The 14,443-nt window shown below is 37.0% G+C and overlaps 1 long non-coding RNA gene across 3 annotated transcripts; it reads left to right on the top strand.

Annotated features, from left to right (window-relative positions):
* Positions 1-1,378: 1,378 nt before the first annotated feature.
* On the top strand, positions 1,379-11,413 carry LOC126831929 (uncharacterized). 3 transcript variants are annotated; one of them, XR_007684427.2, is made up of 6 exons: positions 1,379-1,467; positions 4,956-5,025; positions 6,247-6,474; positions 7,949-7,976; positions 10,115-10,188; positions 11,285-11,413. It is a non-coding gene; the product is annotated as an uncharacterized LOC126831929 (long non-coding RNA). The 3 variants fall into 3 exon arrangements; XR_007684425.2 differs by lacking the exon at positions 1,379-1,467 and adding an exon at positions 2,774-2,907; XR_007684426.2 differs by lacking the exon at positions 1,379-1,467 and adding an exon at positions 2,790-2,941.
* The last annotated feature ends 3,030 nt before the right edge of the window (positions 11,414-14,443 follow it).

Here is a 14,443-nt window from a genome sequence, read left to right as displayed (position 1 = left end):
TAGCCGTATCAGATATTCTAGAAAAGAAAGATGAAATGAAAGGAAATATGAGTTCAACGTCCTACTGTTCTCATCCAACTTGGCTAATGAAGACAGACCTACGTCATACAGTGTGCTATGAGTGAAATTCTATGCGTTGTCCCTTGCCAGGCGCTCTATCCTGCACGACTGACAAGAGGGTACCAGGCCGGAAAATATCGCTGAATTTTCTCGACCAACACCGGGATTCAACACGTGACCTCCACGTTAGCGAGTCAACATCTTACTCTCTGAGCCACTACGGCTCCCGGCATAGAAAGAACAAGACGACTCAGTTAATAAACACCCCGCGCAGGGATAGACAGATCTCAGTGTTATTAGTAATCAACAATCGGATTCTTGTTGTATGTTATGAGATGTACACGAATATCAAATAAAATGCTAGCTAGTTACAGTGGACATAACTGAGTTCGTTTACGAACTACCACTACTGCTTTTCTGCTTTTTAGAATTACATTGTGAAGAATATCAATGCTTGAGAATTCATTATAGTCGCAAAAAATGTTTTAAAATCCGGGGCATTACTGGTTCTCTCAGAGAACGCGTACATGGAAGATTCGACAATGTAGTGACATATGAGAATATATTATAAAAAAACAATGAAATAAGACCAGGAAAAGTAATCGCCTACGATCAGCGCGGCAACAGAGCGTTAATCAATCGAACATAAATTTTACACACAACATAAATCATTTGTTTTGATGTCACTCAAAACTGGTTTAATAAAAATAAATATTTGTGTCGCTTTCAATTGAGGTATTATCGGGGGTATAAATGAACGTGGCACACAGATTATGGAATCAAAAGGTATCAGAATACTGCTTGCTGATGTTCAAATTGATTCTGACAACTTGATCAAATATCATTTTATGGTTATTATTGAATATAACGACTCCAGTCCACGAATTTTTTACACTTTAACAGTTACAAATTTCTGGATTTGGGCTTTCTTTTAATGTGCACAATGGTTCATGTTTGATAATGTTTGGAAAATATGCGGTCTAATTTTCAATGATATTCGTGTATGACAAATAATGTGTGAATATACAGTTTATCCGTTTGATTGTTCTGCAAACTTCTAGTGATTAATAATTCCGGGCATATCTTCATTCATTTAATGAGTATTAATGAGTCTTGTAGGTGTTTATATCATTTTATTTTGTTTTCAGAATATATATATATATATTTATTTATATATATTTATATATTTAGATGGTGTATTAGTGGCATGCGATGAATCAATTCATAAGTCGTGATTTATTGACTGAGCAGAGTCTAACAAAAAATAATAATTATTCACGCTCTCTTTTCTATTTCTTTGTGTAGGTGGGAAGAATATTTATTAATTCTAAAGTTTGAACAGCATCGACTAAATAATTGGATTCGGCATTAAGCTTTATCAACACTTTCTTAATACGGATGCAAAGGGTAGGTCTTCTCGTTTATTTTTTAAATATACCTTTTTATATTGATGAAACTACTGATATAGTGTTGGTAATGTGAAGAGGTACTAATCTTAAAGATACAGTTTCTGAAAAAATAAATTCGTTGTTAATTTATATCAGAAGCACAAAAAGCATTTGTTATTTGACGATACCGTATCTTGTATGGTGGCCACGTAAAATTATCGAACTGTTTGTTGGGTTTATGTGCCGGTTAAATTAAATAAGACTTTCTTGTCGGCGCATAACATTTCAAGATATTATTATGACAAAATATGTTTTTCTAACCCATACATGGTGGTAAAACATGGCTTTTCTTCAACCCAGTCAAGGTGACATCTATCAATTTTTAGTAAGAATTATTAATGGATCCTTTTTAATGATTGTTTTATAAAAATGAGTTTTTTTAATCTCAAGGTCCGCCTATTTCATAAATACATATTTGCCATTAACCGTGACCGTTCCAGAGATTGTTCTATAAGGGTCATTTGAAAAGTCCTATCGAGACCTTCGCGATTTTCTAATTTACGGTCTGTCTGGGATTAGCATTCTATTTCAACAGAAAGAGGTTGCTAACCATAAAGGCTTGTTATCGCTCGTATGTTGAGAGTTGTAAAAATATGTATGAGCAGATTTAAATTCATGGGTTAATCCGTCCGGCTATATGGGTGGCGAACTAGAAAAATCCTACTGAAATGCAATATATTTCGACCGCAACAAAAAGAAAACTTATTTAAAATTCATTGTTTTAAACTTTGTGAATTCTATCGGAAACACATTAAAACAAATGATAACTGGGACTTATTCACAATGAAGTAAGTATAGTGCCTGCATCGAATGCTTGAGTCGATACAGAATTTTGCCGTTGCTATTTGAACCAAAGCAAGAAAAATGTAACCGCACATCTGACAGTATCTTCGACAACCGTATTATTACTTTTAATAACCAACAAACTCATTTGGACATAATATAGCGTTAGTATACTTTTATGATTTCAAGTGAAGGCAATGCAATATTTTACGACTTACTTGGATGTGACGGCGATTTAGAGATAGTGCAAAGTAGATAGTTCTCGGTGTGCAGAATGGGCCAATGGCTTACATTCGACAATGCTAAATATACTCCTAATTAATACTTCGTTCGTCTTTTAACCTTTCAACATCGAACTCAAACAAGAAAATTATATGAGAGACGCCAACCAAAATACGTGACTGTGAATAAAATCGCGGCTTCTCAAAATAGACTATATGATTACGGTGTGTAAGTCATATAAATGCACCAGATGGACACAACTCGCATTTACAAAATGTTTGCGGCTTGTCAAAAGAGTTTGTAGTTTACGGCGTGTAAGTCATATAAAGGCACCAGATGGACACATCTTGAGGGTAAAATCTCTCTATGCCGTGGGAACAAGACAGTAAACAGGGTATATTTTTAATGAAGTACTTTCGACAGAGATCGTGAGTTTACATGCCTGTTGAGGATTTTACTTTTAGCTTTTAAACGCAATACAAAATGGGGGAAATGACGTGTATTGTCCAGTCAACATACAACTCTTTGGGCCAGGATCTCGGGTCCAAGAGCTGCTCATCGTGTAGGTGTTGTTCTTCTACGAAAAATGTCCAAGGCTCCGCTAATTCATATACAATTGACACTAACTGGACATACTACCATATGTAAGTCCCTAAATGACCTAGTTTGTGTCTAGTGGAGGTTAACACATGACCCTCTCTCTCTCTCTCTCTCTCTCTCTCTCTCTCTTATAGCTATACCCTCGTATATAGTTAAGTCACAATTGGTTTTGACATTTAACTTCTTTGGTCTTATTTGTAATAATCCAATACGATATAATGTTCTAATCCACCAAAATGTTATTTGCTCAAAAAATAAATGTTGACATTTATATTTTTTCCTACTTTCAACCAAACGCTGTGACGATGAAAAACATACAGGAAGCATTGCCACTCAGCGTCAAATATCTTCCTTCATATATCGAAGAGTTCGCTTTGTTCCAAATGGCAGTGTATCTCATGTCTGTCGGTCACACATTTTTGGGACACCTCCTGCTTATTAGATGAATGCCCTGACGGTTAAGCAATTTAATTGGTGAATATCGTTGATAGTGGTGAATATCGTTCCATCCATCAATATCTTACAAATGTTCGATAATGAGAACCCTGCTATTAATTGAGGTAAAATGTAAGTCCATGAAGTGAATCGCTTGACTGAATATAAAGACAAAGATTTTCCGCTAAATCTTGGTAATTACATTGGTGACTAATATAGGTTGGGACACGAGTACTTTGATAAAACTTGGTGCATAGTTTCACTACATCAAAACTTTGACTATGTTCGATATCGAATATTTTCTGGACTAATTATGGATATAGTTTGATTTCTCGACGCATTACATAGATATGCACTTAATTAATATTTACATCTATTTGTTATTGGGATGTCGGAGGGGAACATCAGCTTCGCTATTGCAATGTTTTCTTTAAAGTTTTGAAGTCTGTCTTTGAGTAAAACTCCAGATTCTCGGTCCCGATTCAAGTAGTTACCATTTCAGAATTTTCAAAGTAGCACTATAAGTAACAAATTCCAAAATAGTTAAACAATTCCAAATCTATAAACGTACCACTCAATAAGTAACAAATTCAAAATCTACAAAATACAGACAGGTTCAAGTTAGTATTGAATCCCGTTGATCTGGTATGTTGTTTCGATTTGTGACAGGTTACAGGACGTGTATTCATTTAGTTTTAATTTTGAATAACGGTGTATAATCTTTAAAGGACCTAAGTCCGTAACTCAAAATCCTCCAAAATCTTCGACATCGAAAACACGAATTATTGGTCAATTTAAATCAAGATTGATGTTCTAAACTTACCGGGAAAAGATGAGCTTCTGATATCCGATATTTAAGATAAAATACTTTTTCTAACATTGGTACACGAAACGTGTACCATAATGCGCTTCAGCCCCAGTTGTATTGAGAGACTCGAGGGACGAGGCTAACCACATTGCACCAAATCAAATGGAGTTATGTAGACTAGAATAACTAGACGCTAGAAATTTGCACTCGATTGAGATTGCTGACTTATTTCGCCGAACATAACTGATTTGAAATTGGAGTAAAAACGGAAACCATTAAATGTAAATCAGTTTATATACATTCATATTACAGTATTATATGCGTTGCGACCCATTTTTGTCAATTTCTAGGTCCCAAATGTTAGCGATTTAGCTCCTTTAAGTGATTGTTTTCCCATAGATATTGTGCTGTTAATAACTGCATCATTACTGTGGAACATAAAATTGTAAAATCGCAACGCTGACTTGATCCATGGACTAATAACATCCTATCATTAATATCAAAAATATCAACAATAATATCCAAAGGTATGTTAATATTATTTGTTTTACACGAAATCAGATTATTAAGAGCATTATTCTTTACAATGTATATTTTAGATGTGGCCTGATTTAATGCAGATTTTAACAGTAACTTCAATATGGATGATACCAGTAGTATTGTCTTTAGGTATGTACAATCTTACTGCTATTACCACCGCTTCATTTGTACCCTTTTCTCACTTCAACGAACTGAACGTAAGACTGTTCACATTCCAAATGAGTTGGGTTTAGCGTCAGAATTCGGGCGATATTTTCTTATTTGATGATTTTGCATAGTTGATTGGTAAAATAAGCAATAGGCGTTGCCATGTTTTCACAAGTTTCAAATTCAATATCATGTTTGATTTGTGGCTACAAACCATTATAAATAACTAGGCACAATGTTTTCTTTTGGCTGTACAATGCAACCAACAGTTAAGGAAGCAAAACCGACGACGTGATAATGGATTCATTACTAAACTACAGCGAAACAGTATTTACTGGCGGCTAATCTGGTATGAGCTCCCGTTTTAGGCTTCTAGGTATAAACGCCATCTAGAAAAAGCAGCAGCACACACAGTCTTTAACATTGAGACACAATGGAAAGCTGTGGTTATTTTTTGTAATCTGAAATGAAAAGTCCGCTTGCTCTACACAAATCGGAGTAATGAAGGCAGGCATATGACATGCATTGTGCTAGAAGTGAGAATTTGCCCGCAAAGCGGCGCTACGACCTACTCTTATTTCGAATTCCAGCTGGCAATGGTTGTTTTACATGCACGGTATGAGTAGATGGGGTCTCGCTTTCTGTTCCATCCGAACCACTAGACACTGTTCCTTACCAGTCCCTACCCTGGAACACTGACAAGGGGAAAGCACACAGGTATATCGCGCGGACCTCCTGGTTAGCGAGACAACTCATAACCGACTGAGTAACATGTAAACGGAAGTTTGCCATGCGGCTCTATACACTTGTGGGGTGTTCGATCCCTGCATTGGCCGAGAAAGTTCATCCAGATTTTCCGGCGTGGTTCCCCCTTGTCAGTGAGGTCCTGTGTATACAATGGAATGCACGTAAAAGATCCCTTGGCAGTTGGAATTCGATATAAAGGTAGGCGATAGTGCCGCTGCCCGGGCAAAATTCCCCTCATTGCACACTGTATGGCGTATGCCCGTCTTCATTAGCCCAGCATAGGAGCAGAACAGTAGGACGTTAAACCCCATTTCATTTCATTTCATTTGACACAGAGAAAGGCTTAGCAATGAGATGAGAGGCACATTATGGACTTTTTTTAAATACATTACACGACCTTTGAATGTAACGGTTTAAATATCAACATCTGTTAATGTTTTATTTCATTTACATCAGAAATTCCTGAATCACAAATGGATGAAACGTTAAGTGATGTGGATTATTACGATTTAGTAAAAGTGGCTAACGATGGTGATGATCGGCCTCCATCGATCAATATACCAGATGTCTTCAATAACGCCTATGCTCGAAACACATTAATGCAAGTTGGATTAACAAGGGTTTATGATGCCTTCAGACAAAAGAAAAGTAAATTTCCAAATCATCATGAACGAAGAGTTATCGGTAAGTGTTGAGAACTTATTCTTCTGAACTCCATTGGCATGCGAAAAATATTCGTGTAATAATAACTAAAGCCAATCAATCGGAAACACCTATCCATTATTTGAACTAGAAACTGGTTCCCAAGTACTACCCATCTTCTCCGATCGGCAGCGATTCACATATTTCGATTTTTAATACGACATGACAATTCCAAGATGGCGACAATGGCGTCAATCCTGGTTCCATATGGTACTGTCGTGCTTGTTAAATTTTCTTTAATCAAGATTATTCAAATTATTATCCCCTGCATAGCGGGTAAACACAGGGTTCGCTGTATCAACACATGTACCATTCGTTTGACAACAGGTATTGAATTTGCTGGGTATATCATATCCTAATCGCATGGTATGCCCATTTCTGCTACCCTCTCAGAAAGGTCCGCGGCCAAAATATTGAGAGAGCCGAAAATTGTGATATCAACTTTTATCCAGTTCCATGACTCACATTGTATTTAATTTAATCACCAGTTGATTATACCCATTATGCCACAATTCTGAAAAACTAATATTTTTGATATTGTGGATTCGAATATTTTATAGCAATTCCATTTTCTAAGACTATTTTACTTCCCAGATTACCGTAGGCCACAGCTTTAGCCTACATGTATATCGTATTCATTTGCATCTTATGGCAGTCCTGTACATTACCGTAGGCTACAGCTTTAGCCCACATGTATATCGTATTCATTCTACATCTTATGACAGCCCTGTAAATTACCGTAGGCTACAGCTTTAGCCCACATGTATATCGTATTCTACATATTGTTGCAGTCCTGTAGACACTTTCCTGGGAAGAGGTTATTCGTAACCACGGTATTGGGACACTTTTCATAATAGACAAGAATCTTCAGTGATCTAGGGTTGGGGTATCTATTTTTCAAGGAAATTTACCTGGCAATCGTAATTCACAATGCAATATTATTAGCAAATACATGTGCAGCAATTACGAGGTAATCACAATTAGTAAATATCGTATTTTAAGTGGAAATTTGTATTCGTGGACACTCTTCCCTATTCTCTGTGAATATTGTTCTTGAACAATATGTTATCTTTTCTTACGCTTTGTCATCAGATATTAAAGGGAACTGACACAAACATATACGCCCGAGTGGGTTTCTGGCGGAAACTATTTCTGCCAATAACTTCTAAAAAAATCATTCGACTTAAATTACGTGGTCATGTAATTTATTTTGAAGAATTCGAAGAACAATTAATATTTTTGTCCTTGATTTGATGGTACTAATATTTCAAAATAAAGATATCGCGCCAAGTGACTTTTGGTTTAGTTTCGCATAATCTCTGTACACTATACTATAAAAACCAAGATTCGGCCAAAACATATGCCCTTCTAAATAGGTGGACAGTGGGCATATAATATAAAAAAATTAAATGCAACAAGAACTGATGTTTCTGGTATTTTGCTTTCTTTTTTACAGTTGGAGGTATTTGCTGTAATGGAAAAAGGTAAAAAAAATCAAATGAATTGTATATAACCCGTAAAAAGATAACATTTTGTATGTAATCTTTAAATGGTATTTAGTAACTGGATAGAGTTATGTACGTATATTAAATGGTACACGGACAGCTGTCTAGTCCTTCGTATGAGACGAAAAACCGAGGTCCAGTGTATACATTGGAATGCACGTAAAAGATCCCTTGGCAGTTGGAATTCGATATAAGAGTAGGCGATAGTGCCGCTGCCCGGGCAGAATTTCCTTCATAGCATACTGTATGGCGTATGCCCGTCTTTATTAGCCCAGCATAGGAGCAGAACAGTAGGACGTTAAACCCCATTTCATTTCATATCATTTAAATTTTTAATCTAGAGTAAAACAACCATCTGGATAATATGATCACTTCCGGCATAACTATTTAGGCTTGGTCGCCACAGCTTATGTAATGTAACATACTCATGTCTCGAGACTTTCACTTATAAAATAAACCATGTTAACCCGATTGCCAAAAGGTGAGTTGTGACGTCTCTGTAATAATATGCGTGTTGAGGTAATCTAGATAATATTACGTAAAACTCGCTATCGTCCTTTTAATAGAAGGAAGATACCAAGGCATTAGTGTGCTAATGCCTGGCTTTCACATGGGCTACGAATTTCACGAATTGTCCCAAATCCAAACTTTTTCCGATTCCTAGATAAATCGTAGACGGGTCTTGAAGTTCGTGAATGATTCTTATTTGGTGCTTATACACATTCGTATTGTTCGTAGCTCGACCACGAACCTTTTTGATTGTCAAAAACTTTCGTTGTCGATCTACGAATTTCGGAATGCCTAGATTTTGAATTCGCGGGGGAATCGTGATTTGTTCGGCAAATACGGCAACAATTCGTGGGGTGGTGGGGGTATTCGCAGTTAAGTCGTGACAGATTCGGGATATTCTTGCCTGTTTCGACGACGTTCCGTGAATTTTAGGGAGCCACGAATGACCACAAATTTCACAGAATAGTATAGGAAGCTGTTACGGACGATAAGAAAAGATTACGACATGTTTACGAATTAAATTCGTAGCAGTTTGTCAAAAACTTTCGGTCCGAGCTCCGAACTGCTACGGACAACACGAATGTGTAAGAACCAAATAAGAATCATTTACGAACAGTCTACGATTTGTCTACGATATATCTACGAATCGAAAACAAGTATAGATTCGGGACGATTCGTTGCATTATTCGAGGAGATCGTAGTGTATTCGTAATTGAATTCGGTATATTTGTAAAGAATTTGGCTTATTCTTAACTGAATCGTTACAATCCGTAGACGATTCTTTCATTTAGTAGGCTACCTTTGTCGTAACCCTGGACATTCGGCATATTTTTCACCTGATTACCCACGAATTATTGTAACTCTTTCGTAAACTATTTGTAACTGCTTGGTAGCTACTCCCGATTCTCCACGATTTGTTTTATTTTTTTTTTTTTTTTTTGCCGAATCGCCACAAATTTCGATTAATTTTGATTCAACACTATCGTAGCCCACGTGAAAGACGGGCATGAATTACATATGCCTTGCTGACCTAGACTAGACACAAGCCGAGTTCTCCCAGAAATAATCATATCAACGAGACAATCGTTTACGAACGCGTCAACATGTACACGCGACGCAGACCCCCCCCCCCCCCCCCCCCCGTGAACTATAAGATGCTCTTCCTTGCCTCACATTTGTACTGCCAAGGGGAGAGCTAGTTACTTCTGTAGGGATTTTCTCGGCTGTAGCCTCTACCCGTTACTGGCTAATGCTATAGACAACTAATATGAAAACAAGGCTTTCCCCCATCTAAGGCTATTTTGGAATCCTTACCGTCCATTGTTTACCGTGATTCTTCTTTGCTCGCCATAAGGAATCATTTCTTGCCACATCCGACAATAATTTAGCGATCCAAAAACAAAAACAAAATTCGTTTGAATTGATCCACCATTATGAAACTCGCGCTGCCCCAGCAAGCTATACCGTAATTTCAAATAGTTTTTTCTCTAGTTATATGGGTTATAATCTGTGATTAAATCTCTTTACCTCATAAAGACAGGAAATTAATGCCAACTGAGTGGACCGAAAAGATATAAGATTTTAATGAATGCTCTTTTCTTTTTCAGGCAAGACCCGAAGATGAGAGCGAGGGTTATTCGGCGAACTATCTTAATGAAGCTGTTGCAGCAGTTACGCAAAGGTATAATTAGACTGTGTCTGCTTCGTAAACAGAGAAAACAAGTGTAAAATTAAGAGGTATGACCCTTAAATAGGCATACCAGAGTTTATATTATGTTATTATAAATCTCAAAGAAACTGTTCTTCTACTTAAAGATACCATTAAAGATACCATTACATGGGCGAAGGGTGTGTGTGGGGAGAGGCGGTACCTGAGCTGTTGATAGCGACAGCGGGGCTTGTTCGTCCACATAGAAAGACATTCAGCAATCAAATGTATCACCGAATGTAATGAAATAAGAATAATATCCAGTGCGGCGCAAATCCCAAGTCGTGTGCGTGGGTAGGGGTGGCGGGTCCTTCCGCAGACATTATTGAAAATTGATTCGATTTGGTGCATTTTGGGGTATATTCCGAGCGGGTAACTCAAGTTAAATAAAATTTAAATAATGAACATTTATTTGTATTAAGGTATCAGTTTCAACCAAGGTTCGAATCCCAATCACTAATAAACGGCTATACGGGAAGCCTTTAGCCAAAAAAAGCGATCAAGTTATTCAGAATCTTGTACTTAACGTGGGGGGTGGGGGGATATTTGTCCCACTTGAACCTCCCTAGATCCGGTAATGGTGGTACATTTTGGACCAGGCAGGTCGTTGTAAAGCAATGCACTATTTGACAAAGTTGGAGTACTAGGTGAGATCTATGCACCAGTAAAATATGTATTTGCGTAAATCAACGCATCTAGGATCTAGACCGAATGTAACCCCCCCCCCCCCCCCAAAAAAAAAAAAATTAAAAAAAATGTATAAACCCGTCTAAAGTTAGTTTGGCATCCTATATCAATCAAGATGCTAGATTGATCTGACATACTACATATTTGAGTCAAGATCTATCCAGCATTTGGACTAACCCTCCCAGTATGACATACAGAAATAATGGTATCCTGTCATTAGTGCCGTTTATCCAAATATTAGCTATAACAATTTCGTAACAATTGAAATAGATTAATAAGATGCTTGAATGGCAACGCCGCTACTGTGGAAGTATGTTGAGGATGTGGCATCAAACACATTTAAAGTGTAATAATTATTTGTTTGTGAACTGTTTATTTTTAGCCACTGAAGCACAAGAAGAAATGTATGATCAAATGGAATGGGAGAACCCTTTTTTTTAATTAAATTAAATGGCAGATGAAACCGGTCGAGACTAAAATTTATATTGTAAACAAAGGATTATTATTAAAGTATACGAACTATATTTTTAAGGATAATCATTTTTAAAATCGTGTGGTTTTGTGTTTTCATTTAAAGTAGCTAAGTCTCTAACTCAATATCATCTAAAATCTTCGACATTGAAAACACGATTTATTTGTCGGCTTAAATCAACATTGATGTTGTGATCTTGCCGGGAAAAGATGGCCTTCTGATATCCAATATTTAAGACAAAATAAACATTTTACAATTGGTACACAAATCGTGTACCATAATGCGTTTCAGCGCTATGTGTAATAAGGGACTCGAAAAACGAGGCTAGGCATATTCCACAAGTCATATCGGCGTAGACTGGAATAACCAGAAGCTAGAGATTGAAATTCGATTGAGAATACTGGCGTATGTCGCCGAACCTAACTGATTAGAAATTACAGTAAAAACAGAAACGATTGAATGTAAATCAATTTATATACATTCATATTATATTATTGTATGCGTTGCAACCCATTTGTGTCAATTTCTAGGTCCCAAATATTAGCGACTTAGCTCCTTTAAAGTTTTATCTTTTATTTTGGTCAAAAGGTCTTATAAGGCCACAATTTATGCGGGAGTATGTTATTGTCGATTGGGGGGGGGGGCACCGAAACCCTATACACGCGCTTCGGGCCAAACATGTGTATGTAAGGCCAAAGGGGGAACCTATCAAAGCCTTGTAAACGCTCTATATACAGATTTCTATTCCATGCCAGGACTGATCCGGAAAGGGCCCATGGAAACATCAGAGGCTATAACTTTCCCCAGAAACCTTGAAAATGCTCTACATTACAGAGTGTTTAGTGGTTGTCAAACTTGTTTGGTAAGTCAGACTCACACATCAAAATTAGACTAGCGATTATTTGCCCATTGACTTCAATGTTAAATGGCTGTAACATCAAAGATGTAGCGTTTTGCTCAACATTCCGTTGGTTCCAATCTTTATAGGCACAATGGGGACCACATTTGGCAATCTCCTCATCATAATTTTGTAGGGGTTGACTGTTTAGATTTTTTGCTACGGGGATTTGATGTTCACTGGGGTCAAAATCTCACTTCCAACATAATGATTTCTCTGCAGAAAGACACTTTACACCCCCTGTCCCTCCGCTGTAATATCCTCAGTATTACCTAAACCTGCTATAAAATTGCAAATTTGATCAATTTTCTCCAATTCTAGACCAAAAAGTCAACTAAAAATAGCAGGAAGAGGGGAGAAAGAATTAAGGGAAAAATTATCTATTTATAACTCGCACTACATGCGTCCATCATGAAATAAAGGGAAAGAAGTACTAGTCTTAGTCCTATATACCCCCCATGTTGCTGCTGTCTGAACAAATCTGTTGTTATCGAATAAACAAACATATATGCAATGCATTGGCCAAAGGTTATGAATATCCATGCATTTTCTGATGAGCAGTGCGGCATTCTGCAAACACTATAATACATCAGAAAACTGTGGAATTTCAGACAGAAATTTAAAAGTACATGAATTTTGAATTCCACAGAACATCTTTATTTTTGAACATAAATGCATTCTGTAAAAAGATGCGATAAATTCAATATACATCAAACAATAAAATACTTTAAAACGGTAATCGTGATGCAATATTGGACTGTTTATCACTTTCATCGAAAACCACACAGTTTTTGTTTGTTAACATAGTTTCGGGTGCCAAACTGTGGTTGAAACATGCAGTGCCTATGAATTTTAAAGCATTTCCTACATAGCTGTATTTACATAGGACAATTAAGTTGAAATAATCTGAATACATGTATGTAACACTGCAACATTTTTTTCATCCCCACCTCCAGTATGGAATCTGGTACGTGGCTAACCAATCATAGCTATTCCTGTTCACTTTAGCCTGTCAAATGGCGGTGGTACCAAAAACTTTCCTGATATGCACAACCGTCAAAACACAAGCCATTTATGTTATCTTCCAATAGGTGAGACCATAATAAACACAGTGGTGTCCTTTTCAAGCTCGGAAAAGAAATCAACACCAAAAAGCAAAGTTTACAGAGGTCTTCGGCTGGAACCCAAACCGATTACGACTTGCCCTCCATTTCCACAGGTGTCACAGAGATCAGGGATGAAAATGAAATGTATCATCGTTCTACTAAAGCCAGTCCGGAAAGTAATCGGGTTTTGAAATGTAGATCTGAAAAGTTAAATTTGGATGAGAATGAGAATTCTGGCGCGAATACTAACCAGGGAAACGGATCATAAACATCCAGAAAATGGTCAAAATGTGGAATTCTGGCATTCAGTAACATGCCCAGGTGAGAAGAAATGCCTGTGCAGTACCAAATTTCCAGCCTGTCAGTGAGCAGAAGTGGGGATCAGGTTAGATGTTCTTAGTAAAGTGTACGAAATGCACATTTATCTCACCTGGAGATACTTCTGTTGAGATCAATCATTCCACTCTGTGGAACATTACCCTGGCACCTGAAATGATAAAAAGATGGGAATAAATATGCAATAAGAAAGAAAAAAAATGATATGTGGCTGAATAAGAAGGGAGACCTCCCGTCAGTGGCCCTCCAACAAGAAACCATTTAACAATCAATAAAAAAGTAAACCTTGAGTGTCACATAAGCCTATCTCAAAGGTAGACACCATGTTTTGAGGTTAGGTCTAAATATTAAGGCCAACTGCAGAATTGGCCAAAAGTCACAACATGAGCGTGCATTTTAGAGTGTAAATGTTAACATTTCGTTGCATGATGTCAAAACATGTTAGGTCTAAAAATTAAGGCCAACTGCAGATTTGGTCAAAAAGTGTTAGGGAAAATGATTTTTGATAAGATTGTGAGTTAGGTTTAAGAATTTGGGGCAGAGGTTAAGTCTCCACATAGTACTGACCTAGGATGATGAAAAATTAGTTCGTGATATTTCCTAGTTTAATTAAAAATAATACATTAGATTTATATACAAAGGTGATTTCACTGTTTTTTGATATTGGTGGCGCTGATGGTCTTCCTTGGGTGGTGCTTCTGGTATTCTGGTATTTTTGTTTCTGAAGAA

The sequence above is a fragment of the Patella vulgata genome, chromosome 9 (assembly GCF_932274485.2).
Source record: "Patella vulgata chromosome 9, xgPatVulg1.2, whole genome shotgun sequence".
In the NCBI taxonomy this organism is placed as follows: Eukaryota; Metazoa; Mollusca; class Gastropoda; family Patellidae; genus Patella; species Patella vulgata.
The sequence above is the reverse complement of the archived record's forward strand: the minus strand, read 5'-3'. Positions and strand labels throughout refer to the sequence as shown.